The sequence below is a fragment of the Xenopus tropicalis genome, chromosome 7 (genome assembly GCF_000004195.4).
Source record: "Xenopus tropicalis strain Nigerian chromosome 7, UCB_Xtro_10.0, whole genome shotgun sequence".
Taxonomy (NCBI): Eukaryota; Metazoa; Chordata; class Amphibia; order Anura; family Pipidae; genus Xenopus; species Xenopus tropicalis.
In genome coordinates, this window is record NC_030683.2 from 118,235,841 (window position 1) to 118,254,264 (window position 18,424).

Here is an 18,424-nt window from a genome sequence, read left to right on the forward strand (position 1 = left end):
AACCCCCTACCCAACATCCCCCGGCAGGGCATTCCCCAACCCCCTCACTGCCCTCACCGTGAGGAACCCCCTACCCAACATCCCCCAGCAGGGCATTCCCCAACCTCACTGCCCTCACCGTGAGGAGCCCCCTACCCAACATCCCCCGGCAGGGCATTCCCCAACCTCACTGCCCTTACCTGTTGTAAAGAGTAATCTTGACAGCCCTTCCTCATAGTTTAATGGGAATCTGTTGTGGGGAAACATGATTTAAAAAAAAACACTTTAATGTCACTCCTGTTTTTTTAAAAGAGGAAAAAGATTTTTTATATTCAAGGTTGAAATGGGGATTTATATTTGTTACTTTTCCCAAGTGCCCTTAGCCATATAACTATTCAACAAGTCTTTTTTTACTGCTGCACTATAAGTTGGATATGTATGGTAATGTCAACCACCCCCGCAGCATTTGATTAACAGATTAATGGCCAGGTAACACGATAACAGCTGCACTGGGCTAATAACACCTACTGGTAAAAATGATTTTACACATTCAGATACATAGCAGAGTCTCAATACTAGAGAAATAACTAGAGAAATTAATACAATAGATATGCATGAATAGGAGAAATTGATTAATCTCAAACACCCAAGAATGACCAAACAACAAATAAAAGTTTGCTGTCTGTCTGTCTATCTAACTGTCTCTTCACTTGGAATAAAAAGCTTTACTAAAGTGTATATATATATACACTATATATAATATTTGGAAATTAAATGAATGATCAAGTAATAGAATAATAAAAGTTATAAAGTTCAACTGAAACATGAGTATTGTACATTGATTTTTCACATTTTTTTAAAAATAAATCTTTAGACTTGCAAATCTAAATCTGATTGCCTCCGGGAGGCACAGAGAGCTCAAATGTGACAAAATATCTTTGAAAACAGGAGATTTTTCTTTAATCCAAAACAAAAAAATTAACTTCCAAGCTCAAGCCGTAACCAAATATAAACATTTACCACATTTGCTAACACATAGATCCTTAGACTCTATGTCCAAGCTTTAGCCTACTAAGTAAATCTAATAAAAGCAAATTGTGGGGAAAGTTCTGTTATTTTATTTTTCCACTGCAAATCCATGCCTGCGAAAAATTTCACTCATCGCTATCCATAAGTACTGAAAAACCTTTATTTTGTGTTCTTTACATTTGAGGCAAAAAAGCACACATTGAGCCTTCAGAATTATTTCTCAAATGTATTTCTATATTTTTTCTCTCTCCAGCTTTCAGAATTGATACAGTTATTATATCTCCTGAGTAAACCAGTTGTTAGCAGGAAATAGGAATGGAGACCGGTTTTTAGCTTCTTTTTTCTTTTTGTTCTGGTTGCAGTACTGGATATAAGAGGTTTTGTTTAGGGATAGTTCATCTATTCTCACATAAAGGGTATTTATTGATGGCAAAAGTGCTTTTTTGAGGGATTAACACTAGTCCACATTGGAGCTTCATCTATATTAGTTTCTAAAATTCAGTATTCTGACTCCAGTTGCTGTGATGGTGGCTGAGTGTCCCCTGAGACCTCAATTTCTGGACTGAATGGAGCCATTAACAATTAAGGGCCGCCTCCTGGTATCATAGGAAAAGCGGTGCACACAAACAAGCCAAGGGCATACATACATACTAGGCCACATTAGCCAATGAATGGACAAATTCCATACTACTTCCTGTTACAGTCAGAGCTGTATTACTTCCTGTCAGCTGATCTCTGAGGGAGCACACAGCCAACACTAAATGGCGGCTCAAGGGAAAAGATGTAAAAGGGCAATATTTACTGATATATATATTCCAGTTTGGGGAGATTCTTTAATAGGCCACTTAATATGATATCAACTATCTGTTGGTTAAGTATTCATTCTGGGGGTATAGCTTTCCTTTAAAATATAGCAAGCCCCAGTAACGTTAGTTCCACAGCGTGATCACAGCAGTTTCACTGGCCATCTGACTGCAAGGAATTGCTACTGCTGAACTGCTGGAACTTCATCTATGACCTCAAAGTGCAGTGTACTGCAGGTAAACAACACCTTCACCCCTTGTCCTGTGTGCAGTAACTGTCCATAACTAAAATATATCCCAGCCAACATGAGTGATAGGAGAATCAGTGCCTAAAGGAGAAGGAAAGGTGCAATCACTGGGAGGTGCCTAATGTTGCAGAGAGTGTGTGCAGCAGTCAATGTTTTTGTTATAATCCTCTAATAAAGTGAGTGTTGCCTGATCCCGAGAGTGACCCTCCTGGATGAGTATAACCCATCTTCTATTAGCAGAAAACTGTGCACCAATACTCACTCAGCAATTCATAGTTAATATAGTTATAGATTCTGAAATATATATGTGGAAGCAATAAGTATGAAGTGTTATCACCATACCTGTTCTTGTGTGGCCTGCAAAGGGTGAAAGATCATTAATAGGAAATCATTTTGGGCAGGACTGTATCAAGGAGAGAATCTTTATTAAGTACAACTCACTCCCTTCTTTAAACTAATTTCCATGGCAAAGAGATCAGATTATAGACATATACACTGTGTTATACTGTGTTATATGGCAGTTTGTCTTTTTAATGGTTGGCTAACAGGCATGGGATACAATGAGCTGGTGAGAAGCTTTATACATATACAATTCATTTGCATGAAATGTTTGATTGTAATTTGAATCAGTTAAAAAAAGATAAATGTGTTATACCTTATAGGCACCTGTAATAATTTAGGGGCAGATTTATCAAATATGATAAGGGGAAGTTTCAATAGAAGACTATGGACAATGTATATTTTTCCAGTATCTAGTAGAATTACGTCTAAAACAACTGGACTTTTCTGAGTTTTTCTGGAAAACATTTCACCACCATCGGAGTGGCTTCTTCTCCGACTGGTAGGGAATTCCCCGGCATTTAAACCCTTGAGGGTTAGTACAGTCACAGGCATCCAATCATAATGGTTCCATTGAACTTATTCAGTTAGGTGTTGGCTGAAACTGACAGGTGTAAGAAGGTATGATCCAGTCACTTAAGGTACAGTATTAAGTACTTAAGTCTGTTTTTCAGATCAAGAATTTAGAAAACAGGCATATTTACTATACCAAATATTTAAGACTATAGAGAACAGACCCAGAGCCTACCAATATGCTTTATTACACACTAGGGAATCACTTCTCTATATCAGGAGACAAAAAAGGAGAGGGACTTAACGTTTCATGAAATAAGGCCTCAAATAGACTCATTTTAACCTATTATGCACAAGACAAGGACATGCGTTGTACTTTCCTCTGTTAGGGAACACTGGGACATTTTCTTGTGTGATTCCTCTTTCAGCCTTTTTCTTACCACGTGCCAGCCATTTTGGAAACCACAAAGTTACTAAATGTTGCAAAACTCTGGGCACATATAAATGTGGAGAATGTGAACAATGTGGCCTTATTAATACATCTATTAGCATTAAAGAACCTAAAAAAAACCTCATTATATGAGACATAGCAAGTTATAAAGTAAATGGTAGTGTGTTAGGGGGATCCATAACTGAGAAGGATCTGAGGATTTTTGTAGATAACAAGTTGTCTATTCCAGGCAATTTCACCAATGTAGAAATGAGGAATTTCACGAAGAAGTTATGTGCAGAGACGTGCAACTAAACTGGTAAAGGGAATGGAAGGGTTAAACTATGGGGTTAGATTGTCAGGGTTGGAAAAGAGGCGCTTGCGAGGGGACATGATTACTCTGTACAAGTACATTAGAGTACACCAGAGGCCCCCCCCTTTAGATTAGAGGAATGGAGCTTCCATTTGAAGCAGCGTAGGGGTTCCGCCATTCCTGCACCGGTACAGCTGGGGTGTTTGCTACAGAAACCCTACTATAGTTTATATAAATACCCCGCTGTGTAGCCCCGGGGGCAGCCATTCCTGCACTGGTACAGCTGGGGTGTTTGCTACAGAAACCCTACTATAGTTTATATAAATACCGCGCTGTGTAGCCCCGGGGGCAGCCATTCCTGCACCGGTACAGCTGGGGTGTTTGCTACAGAAACCCTACTATAGTTTATATAAATACCCCGCTGTGTAGCCCCGGGGGCAGCCATTCCTGCACCGGTACAGCTGGGGTGTTTGCTACAGAAACCCTACTATAGTTTATATAAATACCCCGCTGTGTAGCCCCGGGGGCAGCCATTCCTGCACCGGTACAGCTGGGGTGTTTGCTACAGAAACCCTACTATAGTTTATATAAATACCCCGCTGTGTAGCCCCGGGGGCAGCCATTCCTGCACCGGTACAGCTGGGGTGTTTGCTACAGAAACCCTACTATAGTTTATATAAATACCCCGCTGTGTAGCCCCGGGGGCAGCCATTCCTGCACTGGTACAGCTGGGGTGTTTGCTACAGAAACCCTACTATAGTTTATATAAATACCCTGCTGTGTAGCCCCGGGGCAGCCATTCCTGCACTGGTACAGCTGGGGCGTTTGCTACAGAAACCCTACTATAGTTTATATAAATACCCTGCTGTGTAGCCCCGGGGGCAGCCATTCCTGCACTGGTACAGCTGGGGTGTTTGCTACAGAAACCCTACTATAGTTTATATAAATACCCCGCTGTGTAGCCCCGGGGGCAGCCGTTCCTGCACTGGTACAGCTGGGGTGTTTGCTACAGAAACCCTACTATAGTTTATATAAATACCCCGCTGTGTAGCCCCGGGGGCAGCCATTCCTGCACTGGTACAGCTGGGGTGTTTGCTACAGAAACCCTACTATAGTTTATATAAATACCCCGCTGTGTAGCCCCGGGGGCAGCCATTCCTGCACTGGTACAGCTGGGGTGTTTGCTACAGAAACCCTACTATAGTTTATATAAACAAAGCTGCTGGGTAGCCCCGGGGGCAGCCATTCAAACTGGGATAAAGGAGAAAAGGCACAGGTTATCTGCTATGTAACCTGTGCCCTAGCCCTTCAATTGAATAGGTGCCCCAATGGCTACACAACAGTTTAATAAACTATGGTAATGTTTTTTAAGCAAACACACAACTTTTAAAGTAATTTGTATTAGTTTGATACACTTTCATTTTTTTGATGTTACTGTTCCTTTAATGTTTAGCCCTAGGGACTATCGGCAAGGAAACTACCTAATTAAAGGGACTTTGTATAAAAGATTGTAGTCTGGAATGCAATTTTGACACTGATTGGGTAGAGGTGTACACCCCCCTAACAGAAGATCCATTATTAAAATATATAGTGGTTTATACTTCTAGAATCAAGGAGAAAGTGCTGTGCTGATGGATAGGAAGATAAGCAAGAACAGGACTCGGTGTGGCTGACTGAGGTGTAGAGTGTAGCTTAAACAGGGCAATGTGTAAATATGGTTGATTCTAGCTGCCAGACTGTCTAGCTGTAAGTCTGGAGCATCAGAAAAAGAATCCATATACCAACAACCACATATCTCCCTTATCTGATTATAATGGCCAGTTCAAGTCCAAATTGTTATATTCTTAAAATACTCAAAACCCATAAATGTTCTGTAAAATGTATCCTTATAAATGTGTAGGGACCCATAGTGTTAAGCTCCCTATGGCTTTATCCCCTACCTCTTCACACCTTTACTGTTATTGGGTAATAGCCCCTGTACTTAAGTTACAGTTCTAATACTATTCCCTATAGGTCTATACAGGTTGACCACTCCCCCTGTAGGCTAATAAAGTGTCTAGCAGGATGGAGTGGCTTCCTCTTTGGCTGCCACTGCTTGCGGGCATCAGTCCACTGAGCCTGGAGCACTAAGGCCCCAGTAGCATTTCATCTGATAAGTCGGGGACAGGGCCCCGTGAATGAGGAAAAGACAGCATAGCAGTATTTGTCATAGCACCCTCTAGGAGGTGTGAGATCAGTCAGACTTATTTAGCAAGGGCAGTCTTTAGCCCCATCCAGAATACTAGGAAAGGAGTAATCTTCCTACTAGGCCTTTATTGCCTTATCGTAGGGACACAGAAGTGCTAGGGAATTAGGTTAGCAAATATGCCTTGCCCTACCTCTTGATGAGAAGGGACTACGCAGGTGAGCTGCCTATACCTATCCTTCTGTTGGTGCTTTGCCTACCCGACCTATTGATGAGAAGGGAGTACTAGGGAAGTATCATATTCCACCTGTTGCTCATTTGTGTTATCGATTGTACTGCTGTATGCTGGTCTACCTCAACTCTGTGTGAGTATTTGCTGATCCCTGCATTGATACAACATTGTCTTGGACAATAAAGCTTCATCTAGTTAATCTGCAAGAGCTCCTGGCGTCCTATTCCTTTAATCTACTGCACAACACCAGTGTGAGTTGTAGTTCAACTACACCATATATCCCCAGACACAGCTCCCATATAGCGGAGGCCCATCCTGGGAAAGGGGGTCCAAACTAGCCTGGTATATACCCCTAATTACAGCCAAACAAGTGTTACAAATGTATAATGTATGTCCAGTGTTGTAATCCAGATCTTAGAAGGCATCTTGAAGTTCCATAGCCTGCATTAGAGCACTCGGCTTTTATATGTACAGTATGTATGTATGTATAACTTTATTTATAAAGCACTACAAGGACACACATCACTGTATAATCTTATAATATACACAATTACACACAGGGAGGACAAGTGTCATAATAAATACAATAAATAAGTATAAATAAAGAGAGATTAAGTGTGGTATGAGACAGTAGGAAGGAGGTCCCTGCCCCGTAGAGCTTACAGTCTGAGTGGTTGGGTAACATACAGGCACAAATTGGAAGGTAAGAGTGCACCAGGTATGGGCATTTGCCCTTAAGCGCAGGTCTAGACAAAATATATATGCTCATAAACACCTCTGTGACCTGTAACCTATATATAGTTTTAATATAAATACACGATGCTCAGAATTCCCTGTACAGGTATAGGACCCATTATCCAGAATGCTCGGGACCAAGGGTATTCCGGATAAGGGGTCTTTCCGTAATTTGGATCTTCATACCTTAAGTCTACTAAAAAATCAATTGAACATTAAATAAACCCAATAGGATTCTTTTGCATCCAATAAGGGGTAATTATATCTTAGTGGGGATCAATTACAAGGTTTTTTTTTTATTATTACAGAGAAAAAGGAAATCAGTTTTAAAATTCTGAATTCTTTGATTAAAATGGAGTCTATGGGAGACGGGCTTTCCGTAATTCGAAGCTTTCTGGATAATGGGTTTTAGGATAAGGGATCCCATATCTGTATAACTCAGCCTGCCGCCTTGTGCCTTTATATGGCTACAGAACCCCTCAGTGACTTCTAATATCCTTATCATTTACAGTAGGGGGTACATTATCCCTTATAATACATGAGTGATACTCAGAGTTCCCTGTATAACTCAGCCTGCAGCCTTGTGCCTTTATATGGGCACAGAACCCCTCAGTGACTGCTAATATCCTTATCATTTACAGTAGGGGGTACATTATCCCTTATAATACATGAGTGATACTCAGAGTTCCCTGTATAACTCAGCCTGCAGCCTTGTGCCTTTATATGGGCACAGAACCCCTCAGTGACTTCTAATATCCTTATCATTTACAGTAGGGGGTACATTATCCCTTATAATACATGAGTGATACTCAGAGTTCCCTGTATAACTCAGCCTGCAGCCTTGTGCCTTTATATGGGCACAGAACCCCTCAGTGACTGCTAATATCCTTATCATTTACAGTAGGGGGTACATTATCCCTTATAATACATGAGTGATACTCAGAGTTCCCTGTATAACTCAGCCTGCAGCCTTGTGCCTTTATATGGCTACAGAACCCCTCAGTGACTTCTAATATCCTTATCATTTACAGTAGGGGGTACATTATCCCTTATAATACATACAGTAAGTGATACTCAGAGTTCCCTGACCTGTATAACTTGTAATATCCTTGGAATGATTAATATGGGTAAATTGCCCCTTATATTACTTTGCAGAATAGAAACAGTAGAAAGAATAAAACTGTGGGTTATGTAGCAGTTGGGCAGATTTTCTCTAAACATTTCCTCATATTTTATAAGCCCATACACCAGGCTGGTAAAACATTTTCTTTTTTGTGGTATGGTTATTTATCAATAGATTAGTTATTTCTAGCCGTATATAACTGGGCTGGGTAAGTGTTTGCAGTGCAACAACACAGTAAGTTTCACTTTTCAAAATATATTTATCGTTACCATGGTAATCACTGGGAGGGGGTCAGCATCGCGTGATGTGTTTTCGTCTATAAAAGGGGTAAAACTGCATTTTCAGCAGTAGAATTCCAAGAGCTGGGAAGCGATACAGGTGGGTGTTTATACTGTTTCCTTCTTTATAATGCAATTAACAGCAATTGGAGTATAAACGTGATGGGTTAATCTGCATCCTGTTCAAAAAAACATTTGTCACAGTTTTACATGTACAGCTACCCTATCTGTTTATTGTTCTGTGATAAGGAATATCACTAGAAATGTTTCCTCATGTGTTTTTGGTTCCTTGTACCAGCCCAAAGCCACCAACGCTCTATAGAAATAAAGACCCATTCCCCTGAAGATGCCCACAGTAGCTCTCCATCTTTTGCCTTGCCCAACTACTGCACATGCTCAGTCTGCTCTTGGCTGATGTCAGTGATCTGAGCTTAGGGATCGACTCACAATATTCCTCTTTCCTCTTTCTGTTGCTCTAGTCACACTATGAAATATGCATACAAGCCAGCCAATCACACTCCTGCCTGGCTGCTTAAAACCTAAAGCCCTGTTCTGGCACTCTGATCTTGGAGCTGGACTTTAGCTGAATGCTATATGCACTGCCTCCCTAGTTGTGTGACTCTCCTTTCCATCTTGTAACGATCCCAAATGCTGAGCCGTGTTAGTGTTTCCTCCCCACTTAACTCAGGATTCAGATGCAGAATGCATATACACACAAGTATAGGTCTTGGGGGGGGAGAAACCATACGCAGCACTTGTATGTGGGATACAATTGATAATTTGATAGGGATTTATAAGGCAGTAAGACTGCAGTTTCCTACCACGCATTGCCTTTGGGTCAGGATATCAGGTTTTACACTGCATTCTCCCATTTGCACTGATATATTTTAGTGTAAGCCCACAAAGTTTAAAAGCTTCTTGAGACCTATAGAGAACTATTATACTGCAGATTTCTATATTAAACACAAAAACAGTTACCCCTTCTATGAAGAAAACAAAATACCTTATTTACAGACTAGGAAACAGAAAACAAAAAAAAAATCTCATTTGGCCAAAGCAAATTTAATGGGAACTTAATTTTCTGGCGTGCATCTGCTTATTTTATTGATTAGCAGTTCAGGATATTTTATGAAATAGTGTAATAAAATGCATATAATAGAGCAGCACAGGTGCCTGTATCCATGATATGCCTGTGTCTCTAGGCTCAGTTAAAGGGATGATCTGGTGAGTATCATTTATGGGAATCCCCTTAATTCACTGTAACAGTTGAAGGGAAACTTAATTATAGATGCAAGAGAATTGAACAATGTGAATGCTGATTCCCAACAGTGTCAGGCATCTTGTTGTTATCTTACATACAATTATACAGAATAAACAGGATAAAGTAAAGCCAGAAATGTATTTAAAAAATATTAGCAGGGGATTCTCTACACAGACAGAGGCTCCTGCAGGGACGGCAGGATTTGAATAGAGACTCCAGAAGGGAAGAATTATCCACATTTCAGACAGTGTAGGGCCACTGGGGCCCAGAAGCCTTAGGGTGATATGCTGGGCCTGAAACTGAAGTGCAATCTGTTCCTTGTGATGAAATGCAAAGAAATTGGTCTGGCTCTGGGGCCCCTAATGGTTTTGTTCCGCCTCTGGAACCAACATACTGCTTGTTATTACATTACCACCCTACATGGTAGTTGCTTGTGCATTGACAGCAGCAGTAACAGCCACAAAGTATAACATGTTATATTTATTTTCTCTCTTTTATTACATAGAACTTTGAGGCCTTGACCTTAAGTGGATGAGGCCAAGGGGGAGTTGTCAAAAAGTAGGAATGGCCTAAATACTTTTTGACTTTAATAGGTGCCCCCTGATTTAACTCTGAAAATCTGGTAACCTTAGCCTAAATAGATAGGCAATAAAACAAAACAAAAATCATATGGTAGCCTCACAGAACAATAGTTTATCATTCACAATAGTTTTGTATCACTTATAATACATATGTGATACAGAACCCCTCAGCTTTAAATATCCTTATCATTTACAGTAGGGGGTACATTATCCCTTATAATACATGAGTGATACTCAGAGTTCCCTGTATAACTCAGCCTGCAGCCTTGTGCCTTTATATGGTCACAGAACCCCTCAGTGACTGCTAATATCCTTATCATTTACAGTAGGGGGTACATTATTCCTTATAATACATGAGTGATACTCAGAGTTCCCTGTATAACTCAGCCTGCAGCCTTGTGCCTTTATATGGGCACAGAACCCCTCAGTGACTGCTAATATCCTTATCATTTACAGTAGGGGGTACACTATCCCTTATAATACATGAGTGATACTCAGAGTTCCCTGTATAACTCAGCCTGCAGCCTTGTGCCTTTATATGGGCACAGAGCCCCTCAGTGACTGCTAATATCCTTATCATTTACAGTAGGGGGCACATTATCCCTTATAATACATGAGTGATACTCAGAGTTCCCTGTATAACTCAGCCTGCAGCCTTGTGCCTTTATATGGGCACAGAACCCCTCAGTGACTTCTAATATCCTTATCATTTACAGTAGGGGGTACATTATCCCTTATAATACATGAGTGATACTCAGAGTTCCCTGTATAACTCAGCCTGCAGCCTTGTGCCTTTATATGGGCACAGAACCCCTCAGTGACTGCTAATATCCTTATCATTTACAGTAGGGGGCACATTATCCCTTATAATACATGAGTGATACTCAGAGTTCCCTGTATAACTCAGCCTGCAGCCTTGTGCCTTTATATGGGCACAGAACCCCTCAGTGACTTCTAATATCCTTATCATTTACAGTAGGGGGTACATTATCCCTTATAATACATGAGTGATACTCAGAGTTCCCTGACCTGTATAACTTGTAATATCCTTGTAATGATTAATACGGGTAAATTTCCCCTTATATTACTTTGCAGAATAGAAACAGTAGAAAGAATAAAACAGTGGGTTATGTAGCAGTTGGGCAGATTTTCTCTAAACATTTCCTCATATTTTATAAGCCCATACACCAGGCTGGTAAAACATTTTCTTTTTTGTGGTATGGTTATTTATCAATAGATTAGTTATTTCTAGCCGTATATAACTGGGCTGGGTAAGTGTTTGCAGTGCAACAACACAGATAGTAAGTTTCACTTTTCAAAATCTATTTAATGTTACCATGGTAATCACTGGGAGGGGGTCAGCATCGCGTGATGTCTTCGTCTTTAAAAACTGCATTTTCAGCAGTAGAATTCCAAGAGCTGGGAAGCGATACAGGTGAGTGTTTCCTTCTTTATAATGCAATTAACAGCAATTGGAGTATAAATGTGATAGGTTATATGGTAGCCTTACAGAACAATAGTTCAACAGTTTATCACTCACAATAGTATTGTATCACTTATAATACATATGTGATACAGAACCCCTCAGCTTCAAATATCCTTATCATTTACAGTAGGGGGTACATTATCCCTTATAATACATGAGTGATACTCAGAGTTCCCTGTATAACTCAGCCTGCAGCCTTGTGCCTTTATATGGGCACAGAACCCCTCAGTGACTGCTAATATCCTTATCATTTACAGTAGGGGGTACACTATCCCTTATAATACATGAGTGATACTCAGAGTTCCCTGTATAACTCAGCCTGCAGCCTTGTGCCTTTATATGGGCACAGAACCCCTCAGTGACTGCTAATATCCTTATCATTTACAGTAGGGGGTACATTATCCCTTATAATACATGAGTGATACTCAGAGTTCCCTGTATAAATCAGCCTGCAGCCTTGTGCCTTTATATGGGCACAGAACCCCTCAGTGACTGCTAATATCCTTATCATTTACAGTAGGGGGTACACTATCCCTTATAATACATGAGTGATACTCAGAGTTCCCTGTATAACTCAGCCTGCAGCCTTGTGCCTTTATATGGGCACAGAACCCCTCAGTGACTGCTAATATCCTTATCATTTACAGTAGGGGGTACATTATCCCTTATAATACATGAGTGATACTCAGAGTTCCCTGTATAACTCAGCCTGCAGCCTTGTGCCTTTATATGGGCACAGAACCCCTCAGTGACTGCTAATATCCTTATCATTTACAGTAGGGGGTACATTACCCCCTTATAATACATGAGAGTTCCCTGACCTGTATAACTTGTAATATCCTTGTAATGATTAATACAAGTAAATTGCCCCTTATATTACTTTGCAGAATAAAAACAGTAGAAAGCTGTGGGTTATGTAGCAGTTGGCCAGATTTTCTCTAAGCGCTTCCTCATATTTTATAAGTCCATAAACTAGGCTGGTAAAATATTATATTTTTTTTATGGTACGGGAGTTTCAAACTACACATTCACATTCCTTAATATTTTTATTGTTATTGACTCAATCACTGGAAACGGATCAGAAACAATTTGTTATGGAGGATAACTGGAGTATAAATCTGCAAAAACCTACATCCTATTCATAGAAAATTTTTGTGGCATTTTCTCATGTACAACCCTATCCATCCATTGTCATACATCAGTAACGGACTTGTGCCTATCACTGCGCATCAGAAGTTGCTCTGTGCATAGGCAGGGCCACCTACACAGCCAGAAGGTGCAACCAGAATGTAGAACACCTAGAAGATAAATGGAGATCAACATGTTGGTCAACTTTGTTTGCAGGTTACTGCATAGTATGCTCTAGTCTCTGCCTATTCACTATAAGGCATGCATACAAGCTAACCAATCACAATCCCGTATGTCTGGTCCCTTTGAAACTACAGCTTTGCTTTGAAGCCCTTTGGTCATGACTAAGTGGTACAATCCTTTCTGTGGGGCCACAAACAAACTGTGTGTCTCTCCTCTATGCCTTGTAATGAGCAAAGTGCTAAACCATGTTTGTGCTTCTCTCTCCCTATGTTATCCTGAATGGAATGCTATGAAAAAAACAAATTATGCTGTGTGACAGTAATGCACCAATGACTAGGAGCTTGGAATTTTACTTTAGTTGTAAAGTTTCCGGCTAGTACAAATCTAGTTTTTTCCTCATGTGATCTGGAATTGTTATGCAAACTGAGAATAGATACACGCACAGCCTATTTAATATAGTGAGAGCACAAACAAGAACCCATTTATTACTAAATATGCTTATATGCTTAAATATGGAGAAATGCCCAGTATTGAAAGCTTATTATACACTGTATATATTATTTTCCTTTACAGGCAGGGATCTATATCAGTGACCGGTAAAGAAAATGAACGACTATCAGGTGGTGGTATGTCATTTTTTTTTTTCATACTCTGCAACACAAAATACAATTACAATCATAACAACTATGGGCCAGATTCAATTTGATGGGAAAAGCTTATCTCCTAATTTAATTGCAGATTTTTCCATAGAGCCAGATAGTAAATTTACTCATTGATTTACTGTGTATCACAGTAGAGATCTATTGAAGTCATAGGAAATTAGGAGAAAAGTTTTTTCCCCCTCAAACTGAATCTTACCCATAAATTTTAACTTGATAAACCATAAAATAACATTTTCCCATGGAATTGAATCAGTCCCTGTGTCTGATGCAGAGTACTATGAGCCCTATAAATTGGCACAACCAGTGCATTAAAACATTGTACAGACTTTCAGAAGTAATAAGGGGCCCAATCCAGTTAATCATGTCTCTTAGCACACTGGGTCCTTACTCTCTGGCTTCTTGTTAGGGAATTATATAATAAGATAATAGGTCTATGATTGGTGGCTGCAGCCAAAACATACATCTAGGTAAGCATAAGACATTGGCATTGCATCTAAGACTTTGCACTTTACACACCGCGGTGTGGTAAATAAATTAAGCATATGTCTAGTGCTGCCAATCCATATTTCTATAGGAGAACTGAGAGCAGAGAAGACAGTAACCCTTCCAGCACTTTCCCCTGTCTCTGCCCCTATATATTAGGTACCTACCTAGTGCTACCAACCCCTATTTCTATAGGGAAATGAAAGCAGGGCAGGCAGTAACCCTTCCAACACTTTCCCCTGTCTCTGTCCCTATATATTAGGTACCTACCTAGTGCTACCAACTCCTATTTCTGTAGGGAAATGAGAGCAGAGCAGGCAGTAACCCTTCCAACACTTTCCCCTGTCTCTGCCCCTATATATTAGGTACCTACCTAGTGCTACCAACCCCTATTTCTGTAGGGAAATGAGAGCAGGGCAGGCAGTAACCCTTCCAACACTTTCCCCTGTCTCTGCCCCTATATATTAGGTACCTACCTAGTGCTACCAACCCCTATTTCTGTAGGGAAATGAGAGCAGGGCAGGCAGTAACCCTTCCAACACTTTCCCCTGTCTCTGCCCCTATATATTAGGTACCTACCTAGTGCTACCAACCCCTATTTCTGTAGGGAAATGAGAGCAGGGCAGGCAGTAACCCTTCCAACACTTTCCCCTGTCTCTGCCCCTATATATTAGGTACCTACCTAGTGCTACCAACCCCTATTTCTGTAGGGAAAGGAGAGCAGAGCAGGCAGTAACCCTTCCAACACTTTCCCCTTTCTCTGCCCCTATATATTAGGTACCTACCTAGTGCTACCAACTCCTATTTCTGTAGGGAAATGAGAGCAGGGCAGGCAGTAACCCTTCCAACACTTTCCCCTGTCTCTGCCCCTATATATTAGGTACCTACCTAGTGCTACCAACCCCTATTTCTGTAGGGAAATGAGAGCAGAGCAGGTGTGTAATTTGATCTCTCTGCAAGACCAGCAGAAGCCCAGGATCTTGTGGCTCTGAGCCACCACTTTCAGTACTCCAGGCCCAGGCTTTAGGGCCTAGCCTGGAGGAAAGTTTGGATTCAAACTCTGAGCCATTGGAGTTTGTATCTGTGGAGCAAGTGTCAGCTGCGGGGGGAGCTTCCCAGGCAGTGAGTATGGAGGAGTCCCCAGTGGAAGCCCAGGCAGTGAGTATGGAGGAGTCCCCAGTGGAAGCCCAGGCAGTGAGTATGGAGGAGTCCCCAGTGGAAGCCCAGGCAGGTGAGAACAACATGGAGCCCCAGGCCCTGCAACCTGCCTGGCAGAACTCAGACCTGGGGAGAAACATGGGGCGCAGGGGATCTGACGCTGGAAGTGACGGTGCAGAAGTGAGGAGGAGTGAGAGGACAAGGCAGAGACAAAGTGGGGCAGTTAATCTGACCCCTGGGGCAGCTGAGGAGAAGGGAGACACTCGCACTTTAAGATCTGCTGCAAAAACTGTGAGTAACAAATCCTCTTCTAATAAGAAGCCCCAGCGTTCTGCCCCTGTGGGGGCTTTACCTGATGGCACTGCAGTGAGGGGAGAAGGGACTGGGAAAGGCACATTGTGTGGGAGAAAGCAAGGTGGGGGTAAAGCTGGGTCACAATCACCTGTGACTAAACTACATTTCCCAGCATCCCCTGTAAGCCAAAGGCCTCCCACTGAGTCTGATGGAAACACTGATGTTAATACTGTGTGTGACTCACCTGTAAATAAACTGCAGCATGATCCAGGTTTCCCAGCATCCCCTGTAAGCCCTGCTTCTGGTAGGCAAGTTCCCCCCACTGAGTGTGATGGCAATGTTGGGGTTAAAGCTGTGTGTGACTCACCTGTGAATAAACTGCAACATGATCCAGGTTTCCCAGCATCCCCTGTAAGCCTTCCATCTGACAGCCAGACTATTCCAGCCACTGGTGATGTTGTGCCAGAAACTCCCCATGATGTCTGTGCAGCGAGGGAAAGTGTATTTGGGAAGGGAGAAGGTGCTGCTGTAAGTCACACTGGCAGGATCATTGCGGCTGCTGCTGCTGCTGAGCTTTCTCTTACTGGGGCGGCCAAACCTCAGGATTCAGCAGTTACCCAGACACCTGCACCCAGTCCTGCAATTAACCCTGTACTTGCCAAACCTGCACCTGATACTGCCTGTAGCACTGACATGTCTGATAATGATGATTTATCCCAGTTTTCCTGTGAATCAGCTTCTGCCTCAGGGGCAGCTCTTGGGGTACGTGCAGAACAGCAGCCCAGGCCCCCTACTGCAGGGAGCCCCCCGGTGCCCTGTCCCGAGGATATTCCAACTATCATTAAGCAGCTGACACAGGCCTACAGTGACAAAAAGAAGAAAGAGGCAGAAATTGTGGCACAACAAAAGCTGATTAAAGCTGCGAATAAGAACAAAAGAGGGAAACTTGAGCTGGACATGATCACACTTAAAGGGGAACTCTTTGAGGTGGAAGTTTCCATTGAGAGGTTACTGACTAAAGCGGGGCCCTGGAGGGAGCGTTTTGATAACATGGAGAGATTTGAAAAGATGCAAAAGTCTCTGAAAGGGCAGGTTCCCTATCGCACCCGGAAGCCCAGCACTACCAGCTGTTCCACCTCATCTGATACAGAAGGGGAATTTAAAAAGCCTGAAGCCCCAAGCAGGAGTTCGAGGAGAGCGCCACCCAAAGGCCAAGGAAGTGAGACCATCAACTGGCAGCATATGGCGTTTGATTTGAAGGATGTCCCAAAACAGGGAAAGAAGAGAGAGGGAATGAAACAGCGGCCCCAAGTTACATCAGTGGCCCCAGACAGTTTCCACTTCACTCAGGAAGAATTTCCTCCATTGTCACCTGCAACCAAACCGCGAGAACCATCACAGAGCCAAAGGCCACAAGAGGATGTTACTCCAGCAATGGAAGTATCGTCCAATCAGTCAGCTGCGAGTGGCGTGTCTGGGGTGGTACATGGAGATGAGTCTGGTGTGAATGCTGGCGTGTCTGTAGCGGCGCTTGGAGAAGCAAGTGCTCACAGTGACCCAGTGGTGATGGGCGCACAAAAGGTGTTGGTGGTGGGTAATAAAGAGTCTGGGAATACTGGGCCTACAAAAGCACATCAGGCTCATGTTACTGAGGGCCAAACCTCTACTGAGCAAGCTTCAACTTCTGGGGTGGGCCCTAAAGCTTCAACTTCTGGGGTGGGCCCTAAAGCTCTATCTTCTGGGGGGGACCCTAAATCAACTTCTGGGGTAGACCCTAAAGCATCAGGAAGGTTCTGGGAGAGAAGGAGATTCTTCCCTGCAGGTGAAGGGCCCTCGTTTGGTGGTCAGGCATTCCGTAGGAAAAATTGTGTCAAGTTGATGTGGGAAGGGAACAAAGAGGATGCCCCAAACAGAACCTACATTATTAGGAGACTGCTAGAAGGCTCCGCAAAATTCAAAGCTAGTACTGACCTGGAGGCCTGTATTGTTCAGTCACCTACAGAGTGGGATGTGAGCTTTAAAATTCCACAGGGGTTAGATGCTTTTTGGCGGCTTTTTGAGACCCTAAAAACACAGCCTGAATGGCAGAATTTTGAGGCCATGCCAATATCTAAGCCAGAGATAAAGAACATCACCATCATTGTTAAAAATGAAGGGGTCCCTGTGGATGATGTGCTCACGTGGTTGAAGCGTCAGTGCACAGTCCTCTCCCCGTTAGTCCGTGTACTTGAAGATGATGTGTGGACGGGGGGCTGGAAAACTGAGGTCAAGCTTACGGTGGTTAATAATGTCCCCCAACATCTGCCTAACACTTTTTTCATAGGCAAAGAAAAGTGCATTTGCTTCTATGCTGGCCAGGCCAAAAGATGCTTTAAATGTGGGTCACTAAATCACCTGGCCAGTTCCTGTGCTGTAGAGAAGTGTATCCTCTGTGGGAAAATAGGCCATACAAAGAAGTTCTGTAAGGACATTAAGTGTAACCTGTGTGGTAATATGGGGCATCCCCATCGCTTGTGCCCTATGGCCTCTCATAATAAAAATAAGAATATTCTTGTAGTCGAAAATCAATTACTGCAGGAAGAAGACCAACTATTGATAGAGGCTGTTCATGAGATAGAAAACCAACAGAGAGAGGAACAACAGCAAAGGCACGAGGGCACAACACCCAACCAACCCCAACAGAGAGAGACAGGAGAGGATCAGGATGGTATAGGAAAGAAGGTACAACATCAGAGAGGGCAGACTCATACTCACAGGGAGGTAGATCAGAGATCATCACCACAACCATGCCCATCAAGTGCCACAAAAGGCCTCTCACAAACTGTGATAGACCCCATAATCTCCCCAGAGCCCAACCCGAAGACACACCCTCCAGATACAGTAATTCCTGAATCTACCCAACATAACAGTGAGACACCTGTATCCATCTCAGAGGAATCCCCTTACAAAAGGGGAAAAAAGAAAAAGAAAGGAAAGTTTAA